This window comes from Microcebus murinus, chromosome 11, assembly GCF_040939455.1.
Source record: "Microcebus murinus isolate Inina chromosome 11, M.murinus_Inina_mat1.0, whole genome shotgun sequence".
Taxonomy (NCBI): Eukaryota; Metazoa; Chordata; class Mammalia; order Primates; family Cheirogaleidae; genus Microcebus; species Microcebus murinus.
The window spans coordinates 57135589-57148486 of NC_134114.1; the positions used below are offsets into that span (position 1 = coordinate 57135589).

The window sequence follows — 12898 nt, forward strand, 5'->3', positions numbered from 1 at the left end:
CTCTTGGGAGGCCGAGGCGGGCGGATTGCTCAAGGTCAGGAGTTCAAAACCAGCCTGAGCAAGAGCGAGACCCCGTCTCTACTATAAATAGAAAGAAATTAATTGGCCAACTGATATATATATAAAAAATTAGCCGGGCATGGTGGCGCATGCCTGTAGTCCCAGCTACCCGGGAGGCTGAGGCAGAAGGATCACTCGAGCCCAGGAGTTTGAGGTTGCTGTGAGCTAGGCTGACGCCACGGCACTCACTCTAGCCCGGGCAACAAAGTGAGACTCTGTCTCAAAAAAAAAAAAAAATCAGTGAAACCAAAACCTGGTTATTTGAAAAACATGTATGTCTCAATGTATTTTAGAAACCAAGTTAATTTTTTAAAAAACTATTTTTAAATCCCCACAGATACTACAGGTATTAAACAGTATGGGAATGTAAATAAGTTTGTGCCAGTAAATTTTAAAACTTACATGAAATGGACGTGGTTTCTTAATTGATATCTTTGAAAACTCTAGGTGCAGATGACATCATTGGAATATTCTCTGAACATTTAAGGAAGAAATAGCAATCCTACACAAATTCTTACAAAAATAAAGTATGAGAGTATTTCCCATCTCATTTTATGAGGCTAGCATTTATCCTGATAACACAATCAAACTACAGAAAAAGAAAACTATGTAAACATCTCTTCGTGAATGTATTAAGTTAATCCTTAATACAAGCAAAAAAGATGCAGTAATCTATAAAATGATGTACTATGATCAAGTGGGGTTTATGCCAGAAATATAAGGCTAGGTTAATATTTAAAAACAAATAAAGGTAGTTTACCATACTATCAGAATAAAATGGGGAGACCCCAGTGTATTCTACAAATGCAGAAAAGCATTTGATAAAGTTCCATATTCATTTTTGATTAAAACACTCAACAAATTAGGAAGAGGGGGAAACTTCTTCAACCTGCTAAAGGACATGTATGAAAAATGTATCTAACATTAACTTAGTGGTAAATAACTGAAATCTTTCCCGTAGGATTTAGATCAAGGTAAGATTATATACTCTGACCACTTATATTCAGTATTATTCTGGAGCTCCTAGGTTCTAGTCAATAAGGCCAAAAAAAAAAAGGTACTTAAACTGGTAAAGCTGTCTTTATTTGTAGATCACACTGTCATTTATGCAGAAAATCCTAAGGAGTCTGAAAAAGCTACTAGAAATAATATGGAAGTTTATACAGTTATGGGGTACAAAGTCAATAAAGTTTCAGTTGTATTTTTTGTTTTCTAAATATGAACAACTGTAAATTAAATTTAAAAAAATATTTTCCCTATTGCTGAATATGAAACTCTTAGGGGAGATAAGTTTTATGAAATACATAAAAGTCTTGAACACTACAAATTACAAAATTTTGCTGAATTTACAGCATATCTAAATACAAGTCAAGATACACAATATTAATAGATTGTAAGATTCAGTAATATTTATATGTTCTCATTTAATTGTTCTATAGATGAAAATTTTCAGCAGTGATTTTTTTATATTTAAATTGACAAAATTATATTTATGTACAACATGCTTCAAAATATACATCCCGTGGCATGGCTAAATAACATATGAATTACCTCACCTCATTTTTTTGTGGTGAGAACACTTCAAATCCACTCCGTGATTTTTTTTTTTTTTTTGAGACAGACTCACTTTGTTGCCCAGGCTAGAGTGAGTGCCGTGGCGTCAGCCTGGCTCACAGCAACCTCAAACTCCTAGACTCAAGCGATCTTCTTGTCTCATCCTCCGGAGTAGCTGTGACTACAGGCATGTGCTACCATGCCTGGCTAATTTTTTCTATATATATTAGTTGGCCAATTAATTTCTTTCTATTTATAGTAGAGACGGGGTCTCGCTCTTGCTCAGGCTGGTTTAGAACTCCTGACCTCGAGCAATCCGCCTGCCTCGGCCTCCCAGAGTGCTAGGATTACAGGCGTGAGCCACTGCGCCTGGCCTACTCCGTTATTTTTAAAGAATAAAATACATTGTTATTAGCTATAGTCACCAAATTTGGCAGTAGATCTCTTTTTTCAGTATCAGTAGAACATCAAGTAGTGTACAGATTTCTTGAACTTACTCCTCCTATCTAATTGAAATTTTGTATCCTTTGACCAATTATCTCCCTAACCCACCCACTCTCCCCAGCCCTGGTAACCACCATTCTACTCTACTTCTGTGAGTTCAACTTTTTATTTTATTTTATTTTATTTTATTTTATTATTTTATTATTTTATTTTATTTTATTTTATTTTATTTTATTTTATTTTATTTTATTTTATTTTATTTTATTTATTTGTTTGTTTGTTTGTAACATTCAGCCAAAAAACAAGAGTTCAAGTGAGGTAATGCAGTATTTGCCTTTCTGTACTTGGCTTATTTCACTTAATGTAATGTTCTTCAGGTTCATTGATGTTACTGCAAATGACGGGATTTCCATCTTCTTCTTTTTTTAGAAAAGAGAGACAGGGTCTTGCTCTGTCATGTAGGCTGGTGTTCAGTGTCACAGTCATAGCTCACTGCAGCTTCAAACTCCTGGGCTCAAGCAATCCTACTGAATAGCTGGGAGTATAGGCGGAGGCCACTATGCCAAGCTAACTTAAAAAAAAAAAAATTAAGAGACTAGGTCTCCAACTCCTGGCCTCGTGCTATCATTCTACCTCAGCCTCCTGAGTAGCTGGGATTACAGGCACAAGCCACCATGCATGGCTTAGATTTCCGTCTTTTTAAAGGCCGAGTAGTATTTCATTGTGTTTATATGGCACATTTTCTTTATCCATTCATTTTCTGATGGACACTTAGGTTGGTTTCATAGCATAGCTATTGTGAAAAATGCTGCCTTGAACACAAGAGTATGGGTATCTTTTTGACATACTGATTCATTTCCTTTGGATATATGCCCAGAAGTGGGATTACTGGGTCATATGGCAGTTCGGTAGTTTTAATTTTTTGAGGAACTTTTCCTTTTCAATAATGAAAGTACTAATTAATTTATATTCCCATCAACAGTGAATTAGGGCTTCCTTTTCTTTACATCCTCATCAACACTTACCTCTTTTTGACAATAGCCATCCTAACAGGTGTGTGGTGGTAGATCATTGTGGTTTTAATTTGCATTTTCCTGATGATTAGTAATATTGAACATTTTTTTTTACATACCTGTTGGCCATTTGTGTCAAAATGTCTATTCAGGTTCTTTGTCTATTTTTTAATCAGGTTGTTTGTTTTCTTGCTATTGAGTTGTTTGTGTTTGGATATTAACCCTTTGTGTTGAGTTTCTTATATATACATGTTTGAATATTAACCCTTTGTTTCCTCTGTGTTGATTATTTCCTTTGCTGTGCAGAAGCTCTATGATATAATCCCATTTGTCTATTTGTTGCTAATGCTTTTGGTTTCATATGGAAAAAATTACTGCCTAGACCAATGTCATGAAGCTTTTCTCCTGTGTTTTCTTCTAGTAGTTTTGCAGTTTTGTGTCTAAGTCTTCCATCTACTTTGAGTTGATTTTTACATATGATTGAAGATAAGCATCTAATTTCATTCTTCTGCATGTGACTACCTATTTTTCTCAAAAACATTTATTGAAGAGACTGTCCTTTACACACTTTGTTCTTGGCACCTTTGTCAAAAACGAGTTGACTATAAATGTGTGAATTTATTTCTAGGCTCTCCGTTCCATGATTCCTGTATCTGTTGCTCCCATGCTGGTTTTTTTTTTTTTTCTAACCTTCTTGAATCAAACCATGCTTTTTAAATTACTACAGCTTTGTAGTGTATTTTGAAGTCAGGTAGTATGATGTCTTCAGCTTTGTTCTGTTTGCTCAGAATTGTTTTGGTTATTCAGGGTTTTGTGTGGTTCCATATGAATTTTAGGATTTTATTTTCTATTCTTTGTGAAAAATGTCATTGGAATTTTGATAGGGATTGCATTGAATCCCTAAGTAGCTTGGGGTAATATGGACATTTTAATAATAATAATTCTTCCAGTCCATGAACACAGGATAACTTTCCATTTATTTTCGGTGGAGCTTAAAAAAAAAATTGACAGGTTAATTATAAAATTAATACGGAAATGCAAAAGACTTAAAAAAGCCTTGACAGTTTTGAAGAAGATGAAATTGGATTTATATTACCTGGTTTTATTTTTGTTTATTTATTTATTTATTTTGAGACAGAGTCTCGCTTTGTTGCCCAGGCTAGAGTGGCATCAGCCTGGCTCACAGCAGCCTCAAACTCCTGGGCTCAAGCAATCCTTCTGCCTCAGCCTCCCGAGTAGCTGGGACTACAGGCATGCGCCACCACACCCGGCTAATTTTTTCTATATATATATATATTAGTTGGCCAATTAATTTCTTTCTATTTATAGTAGAGACAGGGTTCTCAGAGCTCTTGCTCAGGCTGGTTTAGAACTCCTGACCTCGAGCAATCCGCCCGCCTTGGCCTCCCAATGTGCTAGGATTACAGGCATGAGCCATTGCACCCGGCCTACCTGATTTTAAAACTTACTGAAAAACTAGAGAAATCCAGACAGTGTGGTGTTAACATAGGATAGATATGTAATGTAAATCAGTGGAACAGAATCGCATTCAGAAATAGATTCATGGTTATATGATCAGTTAATTTTCCTAATGGTGACAAGGAAATTCAATGAGGGGGAAAAAATAGTCATTTCAACAAAAGGTACTAGAACAACTGGATATCCACATAGAAAAAAAATGAACCTCAGTCTGTACCTTAAACCATATATAAAAATTAGCTCAATCTATAGACTTAAGCATAAAGGCTGAAAGTATAAAACTGTATAGGAAAACTGGAGAAAGTTTTCATAATCTTTGGGAAGGAAAGACAAAGTTATTAAAGATAGGATATAGAAAACTTGAGCCATAAAGACTTCCTGAAAAGTAAGCACTTGCTCTTTAAAAGATCGTTAAAAACATGGAGGGCCAGCTGCAGACTGAGAAAAAAATACTTGTGATATTATACATCTAAAGAAGGAACTTCACAGATCATAGAGACAAAAAACATTTTAAAAACCAGACTAAATAGTTACGGACACGTAAAAGACATAGCTAGTAAGCATATGGAAAGATGTGCAACACCAGTAGTCATCAGAAAACTGGGCTTAGGGTTGTAGCACAGTTTGCAGTAGTGAGATAAAGGTGGGTGCAGAGGTGGTTGATTGTTGGGATGGTCCCCGGGAGCAGTGAGGCTTGTGGGAAGCTGGGAGGCAGCAGCAGAACCTGGATGTGCAGCCTCAGTCTAGGGCAAGTGGGCTTCCAAAATACTCTTACTGGTTGTGTCTGTGTCTCTTTAGCCTTTCCAATGTGGTGGTGTTTCTTTGTGTATCTTTTACCATGACTGCTTTGCTGATAACTAAATTAAGAAGTTGGCTTCTAGACTGAGTTCTGAAAATGACTACAGGCTTCTTGAATAAAGCAGACAGGATTGTGCAGCAGCAGAATTTCAAAGCTCTAAGGGACTTTCATTTTACACTTTCTGCTACTCATTTGGAGAGCTCTATTTAATGAGTAGGATCTCACCCATTCATTCCTAAGTTCTTAAAACGAGTAGACCCTTTGATTCATGTTTAAAGACTTACAAATATCTGATGGCTTTCCAGGGGCTGGATATAAAAGTATTTGTACTTACAGGTTTAGTGTATTCATTAAGAAATATAGGCCAGGCACGGTGGCTCATGCCAGTAATCTAGCACTTTGGGAGAGGTGGGAGGATTGCTTGAGCTCAGGAGTTCGAGACCAGTCTGAGCAAGGTCGAGACCCCATCTCTACTATAAATAGAAAGAAATTAGCCGAACAACTAAAAATAGAAAAAATTAGCGTGGCAGTGGTGTTGTGTACCTGTAGTCCCAGCTACTCAGGAGGCTGAGGCAGGAGGATCGCTTGAGCCCAGGAGTTTGAGGTTGCTGTGAGCTAGGCTGACGCCATGGCACTCTAGCCTAGGCAACAGAGTGAGACTCTGTCTCAAAAAAAAAAAAAAAAATATATATATATATAGTAATGTCTTTCCTTTAACATTTTAAGGATTGATCAGGGTTAAGTATGCTGCAAATAATATGGTAAATAATAAAGCGAGGTATTTATAAATTCAAAAGTAAATTATTAATACTCAAAAAGGGAAGGATTTTGAGAGAAGGAACAAAGTATTCTTATATTGCATAAAGGATATAACATAAAAGATACACAGAAAATGTAGGCCCACAATGTATTTATTGGCTCCAAGTACCAGTTTGATTTTTAGATTAAAAATATATTATTAAAAGATGTCGTGGTTGTCAGGTTGATACAATCTTAGAAAAAGTAGATTATATCTAATATTAGAAAACTAGCATGCATGTCCTTTTACTTGATGTCCCTACCATTCTTCCTTTTAAACTCTTGAGCCCCCTAAAATGTCTGAAACTTCACTAAAGTCACCATGTGATATTTACTCATTCAGTAGATATTTGAGCCATCACTATTGGCCAAGCATTACTTCAGACACAGCAGTGAACAAAACAGACAAAAATTCTTGCCTTCATAGAGCTTATTTGTTATTCTTTAATTTTTTTTTTTTTTTTTTTTTGAGACAGAGTCTCACTTTGTTGCCCAGGCTAGAGTGAGTGCCGTGGTGTCAGCCTAGCTCACAGCAACCTCAAACTCCTGGGCTCAGCGATCCTCCTGCCTCAGCCTCCCGAGTAGCTGGGACTACAGGCATGCGCCACCATGCCCGGCTAATTTTTTGTATATATATTTTTAGTTGGTCAATTAATTTATTTCTATTTTTGGTAGAGACGGGGTCTCGCTCAGGCTGGTTTCGAACTCCTGACCTTGAGCAATCCGCCCGCCTCAGCCTCCCAAAGTGCTAGGATTACAGGCGTGAGCCACCGCGCCCGGCCTATTCTTTAATTTTAAATATGTCATTTAATAAGAACTTACATTCTAGGGATGGTCAACTAGCATTTAATCAGAAGGGCCACACGCCCAAAGCAACTACTATAAGCACTTTGGAAGCTATTCCTATTAGCCTTAAAGGCTTTATATGAGGAATGTTAGAAATGGGCTCTTGTCCTTGAAATTAGTGGTATTCAATATATGTGAACTATCTTAAATATTTTGGGAATATTCCCCTCATAACAGGGCATAAGATCTGGTAAACTCTATATCCTCTTTCTGGAATGGCTCTTATGGTTATGGTTAGGGTTAGTCAAGTCTGGAATTGATTTTGGAGCATTTTAATTGCCTAACTTTGTAAGGTTAACAGTTGGGTGGGTGTGGTGGTTTATGCTTGTAATCCTAGCATTCTGGGAGGCCAAGGCCAGAGGATTGCTTGAGGTCAGGAGTTCAAGATCAGTCTGAGTGAGACTCCATCTCTATTAAAAAATAGAAAAATCAGAATCTCTTGAGGTCAGGGGTTCAAAGACCAGCCTGAGTAAGAGCAAGGCCCTGTCTCTACACAAAATAGAAAAATTAGCCAGAGCTAGTGGCATGTACCTATCCTCCCAGCTACTCAGGAGGCTGGGGCAGGAGGAGCCCTTGAGCCCAGGAGCCTGAGGTTGCACTGAGCTATGATGACCTCATTGTATTGTAGTCTAGATGGCAGAGCAAGACCCTCCAAAAAAAAAAAAAAAGTTAACAATTATGCATCTACCTAAAGAGAGCCTTTTGTGGAAACGTGGTTGAAGCATCTATAGAAACATAGAACTGGGATTTCACTAAATACCAAATAGATTGTATGACCTGTTTTCACCCTGCTAATAATTTTGTCTACTAAGTGTCTACTTACCAAAAAAATGAAAATTAAGATAATGAAATCCTATCATATACCCTAAAATGAAATTCTCGAACTACCAAGGGCTGGTGAGGATGTCGAGTGAGTGGAATTTTCATATTTTGTTAGCAGGATTTTAAGGTGATGCAACCACTTTGGAAAACAGGCAGTTTCTTCAAAAAGTTATTTTTATTAATTTTTTCTATAGAGATGGAGTCTCACTATGTTGCCCACGCTGGAATGTAGTAGCACGATCATAGCTCACTGTAGCCTCCTACTCCTGGGCTCAAGTGATCCTCCTGCCTCAGCCTCCTGAGTAGCTTAGACTACAGGTGTGCATCACCACGTCCAGCAATTTTTTTTTTTTTTTTTATAGAAAAGGGGTCTGGCTATGTTACCCAGGCTGGCAAAAAGTTAAAATATATATGTTACCTTACAACTCAGCTGTTAGACTCCTAGTTATTTATACCATAGAAATGAAAACCTCTGTTCACAAAAAGGGTTTGTACACTAATGCTCATGCCAGCTTTATTCATAGTAAACCCAAAGTGGAAGCAACTCAAGTAACCATCAACAGGTGAGTGGATAAACAAAGTGTGGAATTTCCCTGTACAGCTATGCATTACTTAACAGGGAGATATTCTGAGAAAGCATCACTAGGCAATTGCATTGTGTGAACATCTTAAGAGTGTTCTTTCACAAACCTGGAAGGTATAGCTTACTACGTACCTAGGCTATATGGTATACCTGCTCCTGGACTACAAACCTGTATAGCATGTTACTGTGCAGAATACTGTGGGCAACTCTAACACAATGGTAAATATTGGTGCATCTAAACATATGTAAACACAGAAAATGTACAGTAAAAATATAAAAGATAAAAAAAGAATTATATAGCTGTATAGGGCACCAGGCAGATCTGGGTGAGTCAATGAGTGAGTGGTTAGTGAATGTCAAGGCCTAGAACATTGCTGAAGACTTGTAGACTCTATAAACATTGTACACTTAGGCTATACTAAATTTATAAAAAATTAATTTTCTTCAATAATAACTGTATTTCACTGTAACTTTTTAACTTTTGTTTTCCACACCCTACTTTTAATTTTTTAACTTGTAATAACACTTACGTTAAGACACAAACCCTTCAACTATGTAAAAATATTTTCTTTATATCCTCATTCTCTAAGCTTTTTCTAATTTAAAAATTTGTTTTCTTCGTTTTTAAACTTTGTTGTTAAAAGCTATGATACGCACATTAGCCTGGAGCCTACACAGAGTCAGGATCATCAAGATATCAAGATGTTACTAGGCTGTAAGGATTTTTCAGCTCCGTTATAATCTTGCCGAACTTCCGTCTGGGGTTCATTGTTGACTGAAATGTCATTATGTGGCACATGATTGTAATAGAATATTTCTCAGCAGTACAAAGGAATGAACTGATAGATACAAAGAGGGCAATCTCAAAGTTATGCTAAGTCAAAGAAGTCAAATACAAAAAAGTGTAGAATGCATGAAAAGGGACAGATTGCAAAAGGGTGCAGGAAATCTCTTGGAGGTGATGGAAGGTGATGGAAATGTTCAGTATCTCGATTATGGTGGTGCTTTCAGGATGTATACAGTGGTCAAAACTCACTGAATTGAACACTCTAAATAGATTCAGTTGGTTATATGTAAATTGAGCCTAAATAAATTGCTTACAAAAATTATGCTGATGAAAAGAACACACACTGTATAATATATTTATATGAAATTCTAGAAATGGTTAATGTGATCTGTCCTGACAGAAAGTTGTTGCATGGGCAGGGCGCAGTGGCTCACGCCTGTAATCCTAGCACTCTAGGAGGTGGAGGCGGGAGGATGGCTCAAGGTCAGGAGTTCGAGACTAGCCTAAGCAAGAGCGAGACCCTGTCTCTACTAAAAATAGAAAGAAATTAATTGGCCAAATAAAAATATATAGAAAAAATTAGCTGGGCATGGTGGCACATGTCTGTAGTCCCAGCTACTCAGGACTAGGGTGATGCCATGCCACTCGAGCCCAGGCAACAGAGTGAGACTTTGTCTCTTAAAAAAAAAAAGAAAGTTGTTGCATGGTGTGGGTCAGGGGAAATTGAGGGGGGGGGGGCACAGATAATAGCATCCTCTGGGGAAGTATTCTCTCTTTTTTTTTTTTTGAAATGGGAGTCTTGCTTTTTGCCCAGGCTAGAGTGAGTGCCGTGGCGTCAGCCTAGCTCACAGCAACCTCAAACTCCTGGGCTCCAGCAATCCTGCTTCCTCAGCCTCCTGAGTAGCTGGGACTACAGGCATGCGCCACCATGCCCGGCTAATTTTTTCTATATAAGTTGGCCAGTTAATTTCTTTCTATTTATAGTAGAGACGGGGTCTCACTCTGGCTCAGGCTGGCTTCGAACTCCAGCCTGAGCAATCCGCCCTCCACCTCCCAGAGTGCTGAGATTACAGGCGTGAGCCACCGCGCCCAGCCAGGGGAAGTATTCTCTAAGTCTTGATTTTAGTGGTTTAATAGGTTTAAAAATTTATCACAATTAATCAAGATTTATGGTAATGAACGGTGCCTTTTGTGTGTAACTTACACCTCAATAGAGTTGATTTTTTTAAAAGACAAAAAAATGTTAATTGAGAATAATATAAGTGATTATGTAAGCAGCACACAAAATGAGGTGATCAACAGTGCCTAAAGTTATATGGGAAAAGAGCAACTATCCAGGGTCTCAACATGGAAGAATGAGTAAGAATTCAGTAGGACGTGGACACATGAGTCTGTACTGGAGACTGGAATGGAGAGCATTACAGACAGAGATATGTGAAAACAGAAGTGGTATAGTAAACAAAAGGTGCTTGTGCTTTTATTCCACCAATGTGTTATTGGCACCAGCTGAGTCACCACCCCACTGGTAGATGCTAACAAGTAGCATGGTTGGGATTCAATCACACGTGTGTCTGATAGTAAAAAGCCTTCTGGTTCAGCTACACCTTGGGGTGTGAGATGTTTGGTATGCCTTGGGCCTAAGGTCTAAGGATTTATAGATTATGAGAGGAAAAGAGATTAGAGGCTAGACTGCTTTAACATTCTATGGAGGTTGACCATTACTCTTTATTCTCTTTATAAAGAACTTGATTTCCAGTGGTTTCATTAACCTAGGTATTAAAAGTATGATAGGGGCGGGGCTGGGCGTGGTGGCTCACACCTATAATCCTAGCACTCTGGGAGGCCCGAGGCGGGCGGGCGGATTGCTCGAGGTCAGGAGTTGGAAACCAGCCTGAGCAAGAGCGAGACCCCTTCCCTACTATAAATAGAAACAAATTAATTGACCAACTAAAAATAAATGTACAAAAAATTCGCCGGGCATGGTGGTGCATGCCTTTAGTCCCAGCTACTTGGGAGGCTGAGGCAGGAGGATCGCTTGAGCCCAGGAGTTTGGGGTTGCTGTGAGCTAGGCTGACGCCACGGTACTCACTCTAGCCAGGGCAACAAAGTGAGACTCTGTCTCAAAATAAATAAATAAATACATACATACATACATACATACATACATACATAAAAGTATGATAGAGAAGAAGTTAACTTGACTTGCCAAATGTATTATGTATTTCTATTTTACATTTAATATTCATGACAACACTAATATACTTAATGCATAATATTTTCTATTACATATATTCTAATATGGTGTTGGTTATTAAAGTTATATAAATGGAAATTAGGAAAGATCTTTTACGAACCCCCTGTCTCATCCAGTAAGCATTAAGTAGCTCCTGCTTACGCAGTGCTATTTTAGGCCAGGAAGACATTCTGAGATCAATATTCCTTTAGGGAGCTAAGTACTACATTGGTTCTCAAAAATGTGATCACCTGACTAGTAGCATCAGTATTACCTTGAACCCTGTTAGAAATAATGATTTTTTTTTTTTTTTTTTTTAATGCTTTCTCAGCAGGTGTAAGAAATAATGATTTTTTGATTTCACCTCAGATCTCTACTGAAATTCTAGGAATGGAGCTCAGCAACTTTTGTTTTAACAAGGTTTCTAGGTGATTGTGATACACACACTAAAGTTTAAGAACTACTAGCCTAGTAAAATAGGGCTTGAAGCAGCTTAGGGATTTAGTACACTGAACTGAAAGCTACAATTTTTCTAGGCCTCACTTTTCTTATCTATTAAATGAGGTTTAAACTAGATGATCCTCTAGATTTTTAAACCCAGTATCTTTAATGGGTCAGGGTCAGTTAGTGCATTGGTATACTGATCATCTTCCTGATCAACTATAAGCAGACTGTCCAAATTATTTTTAATACTTCCTAAAAGAATAAGCTGCAAACTGGAAGGCATCCACAGTTCTTCCTATTGTAGCCAGTCACCTGATTTTGCCAGTTGTGTCCTAGTTAAATCTTGAATATGTATTTCATTCTTCACCCACCCTCTCACCCCTACATCATTTGTTTCACTGAAGGGTATAAGTTGAGTTTCCCCCTCCTGTCCCAAAGGAATAACACAGTAAGTTTCTCATATAAAAGCAGTATCTAAGCAAGTGATATACTTTGTAATAAATAAGTCCATGCTAGCAAGTTTGTATATATAAACTAGTTTCACTATCCTAGCTACCTAAACTAACACAGTTTTTTTTTCATGTTAAAGACAGGCACTGCTTTCTTTCTAGCGCTGAAATTAAAACAGAGGTGTCATTGTTTTTAGCACATGATCCAGCTGACCATTGCTATACATCTTCAAATTTGCCAAGTTAGGAAAAGAACTTAGTATCCTTGCTTAATGTCTTAGGCACAATAAAATGAGTTTCTTTTTTTTTTTTTTTGAGACAGAGTCTTGCAGTGTTGCCCAGGGTAGAGTGAGTGCCGTGGCGTTGGCCTGCCTCACAGCAACCTCAAACTCCTGGGCTCAAGCAGTCCTCCTGCCTCAGTCTCCTGAGTAGCTGGGACTACAGGCATGCGCCACCATGCCCGGCTAATTTTTTCTATATATATTAGTTGGCCAATTAATTTCTTTCTATTTTTTTATAGTAGAAATGGGTTCTCAGTCTTGCTCAGTCTGGTTTCGAACTCCTGACCTTGAGCAATCCGTCCACCT

General features: G+C 37.9%; 1 protein-coding gene across 2 annotated transcripts in view; it reads left to right on the top strand.

The window, feature by feature from the left end:
• JMY (junction mediating and regulatory protein, p53 cofactor) overlaps positions 1-12898 on the top strand; it is a 98132-nt gene that overhangs the window by 34515 nt on the left and 50719 nt on the right. The gene's annotated exons all lie outside the window — the stretch shown is intronic.